Below are 6,000 nucleotides of genomic sequence, written 5' to 3'. Positions count from 1 at the left end.
TGATATTTTCCCTACTTTACAGTCGAGGAAAGAGAAGCCCAGTGAAGACATGGGTAGATTATTCCAACTCACCAATGAGAGAACCAGAGCTCATGTCCAGGTTTGTGGTCACTCTGCAAAGCCATCTCTGAGACAATTAAAGAAGAAGAAGTGGGGGTGGGGGTGGGGGGACCGGCATTCAAAAGCAACCTTGAACATGATCCTTTCAAGTTCTACCATTAAAACAAAAAACTGACAGCGTCTATATTCACCGTACAGAAATTGTAGCAAAGTACTGAAGATTTATAACTCCCCTTTATTTAGAAAGGGAATGGAAGATAAATAATTGAAATGCAAAGGGTGGGAATAGCAGACGTTGGATTGAGGCATTTTATTTAACTCATCAAATAATACAAGTCAGTTTGGGAAACAACAATCAACATATATTACTTGTACTAACGATATGTAGAACCGCATTTCCAAGAAATGTAATGAAAATAAATGCTGAAAATAAATTACTCCGTGGAATACACCAAATAAATAGTTTTTTTTTTTTTTTTAAAGAAAATATAACCCTATGAATATGAGGGGGAAAAAGTGAGGGGAAGGAGGCATTGTGGAGCTGGGGGAAATTCGACCTTGAAATGAACGCCTGAATGAGATGAAGGAACAGGACAGATCAATGAAAATTAACAGACGGTCGCACTCCTTCCCCTCATCCCCTTGGCTGTAGGCGTGATTTCTCCCCATCCCCGAGACACGCTCTGAGCATCGCTCCTGACACCCACCGTCTGAGTGATCCAGATAATGTAATCGCACCATCATTAGGAACCATGAAATTGCAATTCCGCGGGGAAGGAGCGCTATCGTTCAGTTACGCAGAGGAGAGCCATTAATTAGCAGATTTCAGTTTAAAGTGACTATGTTCTACACGAGTTCTAATCCCACTCTGGAGCGGCTCTCAGGCCTAATGGATTATCTGGAGGAGGTGGAGCTGGAACCAGAAGACGTCACTCAAAAGGAAATGAAGTGAAATAAGATAAAGTTGAAGGAAAAAAAAAAACACCCCACGAAACGTTAAAACGAGTGCGAGATCTTCCACTATCGGGGAAAGGCAGGAGAAGAAGTCAAGCGGGCCGTCCAAGTTTTCCTCTCCTGAAATGGCACACTGTTATGCAGTTTAACATCTGGGCTCCGTTTGAGGCAACTTGATCTAAACGGACGCATTCGTTCATTCACTCATGCAGTCATCCCACCAAAGTTATCTTTTTTTAAAAAAATGTTTATTGGGGCGCCTGGGTGGCGCAGTCGGTTGAGCGTCCGACTTCAGCCAGGTCACGATCTCGCGGTCCGTGAGTTCGAGCCCCGCGTCAGGCTCTGGGCTGATGGCTCAGAGCCTGGAGCCTGTTTCCGATTCTGTGTCTCCCTCTCTCTCTACCCCTCCCCCGTTCATGCTCTGTCTCTCTCTGTCCCAAAAATAAATAAACGTTGAAAAAAAAAATTTTTTTAAATAAAAAAATGTTTATTTTTGAGAGAGAGAAAGAGAGAGAGTGGGGGAGGGGCGGGGGGGGGCAGAGGATCCCAAGCGGGCACCGCGCTGACAGCACAGAGACCCATACAGGGCTTGAACCCACGAACCTCGAGATGAAGGCAGATGCTTAACTGACTGAGTCACCCAGGTGCCCCCACAAATGTTACCTTAAAGTAACGGTCCTTTTACAGAAGATGACAGGCTGCTACATGGATCCCTTGGACAGTTGAGTCCTCAAACCTCAGGCAAGGCAGGTGGATAGTTGCCCTTGAAACTTCCAGGAGAGTAGCCGGGGAAATGATTCTGAAATGCAGCTATCTTCCCCCTGGAAGTCTAAGTGGAACCAAGAGTTTTACCATTCTCAAGAAGATGATCCCTCAAGCCAAACCTGGTTGGCGCCTGCCTTCCCCAGTGCTGGTACCTTTGTACTGAGCTCTGAAATCCTGGCCTCACCGTTAAATAAAAGGGATGCGTGTAGAGACCAGTGGCCAGTCTTTGCACACTGTCAGGCCTCAGCCCTTGGGCTGGCTGACATCTTTCCATTTCACAAAATGCTTGGGTTCCAAATATCGAGACCAGTCCATATGTACGCCAGGGGAGAGGGGTAGCTTTTAGACTGGGGTTTGGATCTAGGACAGAATACCTAGGGACATACCTGGGGAAGAGACTGACTTGTCAATGGTGAAAGCTCCGTGAGGGGGGCTGAACCCCCTTTTAAGAAAGAAGGGCCATGTTCCAAGGCGAAGGGTTGGCACCACACTGGTTTCTAAATCTTGTTCATGAGTTTTTATCCGAGTATACCTTCATAATGTGCCCGTGGGCAAGGGAGGGGGAAGCACAAGGTTAATGGTCTGGTTTCCTGATAGGGAAGTGGGTGCCCCAGAGGGAAAGTGACTCATCCAGGCAGGACGGGCTCTGTAATTGGTAAGATCCAAAGCAAAATGAAAATAGGGAGCCCTGTATTCAGAAAGCAGGAAAAAAAACGCCTTTTCTTTTTTTTCCCTGGTCTCTCACTCTTGACTAGGCATGGTGTTTTAAATCTTCTAGTTAACGTCCTTCTAAGGAAAGTCAACTTTTAAAAATTTTTTTTTTTTCAACGTTTATTTATTTTTGGGACAGAGAGAGACAGAGCATGAACGGGGGAGGGGCAGAGAGAGAGGGAGACACAGAACTGGAAACAGGCTCCAGGCTCCGAGCCATCAGCCCAGAGCCCGACGCGGGGCTCGAACTCACGGACCGCGAGATCATGACCTGGCTGAAGTCGGACGCTTAACCGACTGTGCCACCCAGGCGCCCCGGAAAGTCAACTTTTTAAAACACTAGTGTGAATTTTACTTTTCATTTTTATATTGTGTAAAGCCAGTTTTAAAGGTAAATAGCGGAACATTAATACGTGTGTGGAATCACCAGTTACACAACACGTTTTGTGACTTGTTTCAAGAGGGTGCCTCAAACTGGCCGGAAGAGATAAGCTGGACTCAGGAAAGTTGGAAGAAGGGAGAAAGGGCTCCCCGAGGCTTGGGGGTTCTCCCAGGGAGAGTAGAGAGCCCCATGGGTGCTGGGCCCTGCTTTGTGACCTGGCCAAGCACTTGTCCTCCAGCCTGGTGGTCAGGCGCCCTTCCTTCCCAGCAGCTGGACTGACATGTTGTGTCCCATGCCTGGAACAGGGGGTCGAGCCAGGCATCTCCCTCTTCTGCAGGATCCCTGCCCCAATCCCCAGCAGATGGGCAACCCCGGGGGCGGTGCGAGCTTTGTGCCAGGATGCACTAGGTATCCTAGGTCCCTGTATTGGGGCAGATTAGAGGCTCCTCCCCAGTGAGTCCTTCACTAAATGTGCTCTGATGCTGCCAGAGTAAGGCAGGAACTGTGGCCGCCACGCCCCATCCGCAAGATGCTGTGGGCTGCACATGTCCAACCCTTGACCCTCCCCATGCCTGAGCCCAGGTTGGGGACAGGCTGGCAGCAGTTGCTGGGTGGAGGTTGGGATGGGAAGGCCAAGTGGAAATGGGGCTTCAGGGGGCTGAGAATCAGACCCCGGAAGCAGGGAGGCAGGACTGCATGTGAGCCCAGTCTCCAAGCTCCGAGTTCATGGTCCACTGGCTCGCTGGACTTCATTTGCAAAACACAATTACAAAGACAAAATTATCACAAATTTCAAGACAGTGACTGTAGATCATTAAGCACCCAGTGTGGGGCCCTTCTGAGTGTGGGGCCAGTCATGCGTCCACACCGGTCACAAGCCCATGTTATTGGCCCTGCATCCGAGACCACCCAGAAGCTCGGCGCACCAAGTCTCCTGCTCTTCCAGGAGGTTCTACACACCAGCGGCTGCCATCTTACTCCTATGCCTTTGGCCCTCGCTTTATCAGGAACATTCCCTTTCCACTGCCGTGGATGACTGGAGTTGGCAGGGGCCTACCCTCCTGAGACTTTCCAAACGACTTTCCCATTTGCCAGATGAGGCACCAAAGCCCCAAGCAGGCTCTGATTTGTTGTCATGAGGCCACATGCCAGGCTGGTGGCACGGAAGGGCCCAGAGCTCTGAGTACCTCTGGCCTGGAAGATGCCAGACTTTGGGAAAAGAGCAAAGCCTCGCGGGGGCTCCCTGCTAGGCTGCTCCTAGGGGTGAATCCACTGCTGCCACAACCACTAGAACTTGGAACATCATCAGGGCGTCTTCCAGCACGTTCTTAGCATCCACAGCCAAGGTGTTTGCCAGAGGCCGCTGTGGACTCGCCGTCAGGGGAGGGGGACTCTAATTCTCACTTAATTGTTTCTCACCCGATTCTTTTGGTGGAGACGGGGGTGGCTAGGGATGGTAGACCTGAGCACAGAAAGGACTTTCCCCGGTGATGCTAGGAGCTCAGCTGAGGGGACACCAGGGTGTCCTCTGCCAGTTCGTTCCTCAAGAGAGCAAAGGTCTGACATTCAGGGCAAAAAAATGATCATAGCCGCCAGGGACGGACCTGAGTTTTTCTGTATGTGTTGGTTTAAAGACTGTAACTGAGGAATGTTAGTCCCGTGGTCTGAAGGCCAACACTACCAAAGAGACCAGCGGTGCTGTGGTTGGGCCACGGCTTCCAGAATGTGGTGCTGTTTGAGTTACGTCTCCTTGTGCAGAGGAGGCTCGACTAGAGGCTGAAGATCTGGACTCCACTCCTGGCCCCACCACCCATCTGCTGGGTGCTCTTGAGCGAAGTCTCATTCCCTCTCTGAGCACCATTTCCCCACCTGAACAAGAAGGTTGGCCCAAATGGCCCCTAAAGCCTGCGAAGCTAGAGGGTTCCGTGAATTTGAGCCCATCCACCTGGCTCTTGGTTGGCTTTTGCGATCCAAACTGTCGTCGAGGTGGCCAGCATGGAGCTCAAGGGATGCCGGTCCCACATTTGCTCATTTCCAACCTCACTCTCTCTGGCTGTCCTTCACCATGTGGGTTACGTCCCCTCACGGGAGCTCAGGGAGGCCTGTCCAGAGGCTGGGACCCGTGGCAGCCTCTGCCGGGATGCCCAGGCTCGTCCTGTCCCCAGATCAAAGTTTCTCCACTGTCTGGGGGAGGGTGACCAATCAGCCTCGTGCCCAAATCTGGATTCTGCTTCTATTTTCCCCTTTCTGCATGGGGGACAGAGAGAGGAAAAGAAGGAGAGAGAAGCCTTTGAAAAATGTCTCCTGCTCCATCGCTCAGCAATTCACCTCGCCGCTGAGCCCAGTGACACTCCCGTGGTGCACCTCTTAGCCACTCGGCAACTTTTTTCCCTTTTATGATATTTTGGGTTTCTGATTGCCTGCCAAGTCAAACCTTTATCATTTAATAAGCAGAAAAAAGAAAGAAAGAAAAAAGAAAAAGGAAAAAAACCCCTCTAAGTCAGTCCCAATCTAAAGGGTCCCCATTCCTGTTCCCTGCCTCTCGGGGGCTGGTCCTGGATATGAAGCCAGTGCTGATGGGGACTCAACCACTTGCAGGCAAATGTCAACCCTACTCTACTCCAGCGGGGCCATTTTGCACATGTAGTCCTGGAAATTGCAAGAAGGCACGAACACACAGCACTAGAGTGCTTTGCGAGAATTCGGGGAGACGGGGCTTTGACCTCAGGGGCACCAGTGGCAGGTGGCAGAGGCATGGACAGCGCGATGTGCCTTTCAGACCCTGACAGCGACCTGCCTGAGATTAGATAGCAAGTCGGGGCTCTGGGCATGAAAGCTACTTTCCTACCCATGGCCCCCGGGGCCGTGGGACGACACAAGCTCCGTGTTCTTACCTAGCTTCTCCACCATGTGTCTTTGGGCCCTGGAACAGTAAGTAGATAGTCAATAAATATCTTTTGCCTAGATGAATAAACTTGATTACACCTCTCACACTTCAAACAGGGAGAGGTTCGGTTGTTCAGAAACCCTGTCGGGGACAGCAGTGAGCCCACTGAAGCCCCTAGCTGTCTCTTCACTCTGTAGTTTCTTGTGGGGGGTGGGGTGGTGGTGGGCATGGATGAAGAAAG

This window comes from Leopardus geoffroyi, chromosome D2 (genome assembly GCF_018350155.1).
Source record: "Leopardus geoffroyi isolate Oge1 chromosome D2, O.geoffroyi_Oge1_pat1.0, whole genome shotgun sequence".
NCBI lineage: Eukaryota > Metazoa > Chordata > Mammalia > Carnivora > Felidae > Leopardus > Leopardus geoffroyi.
This window is presented reverse-complemented; position numbering follows the sequence as displayed.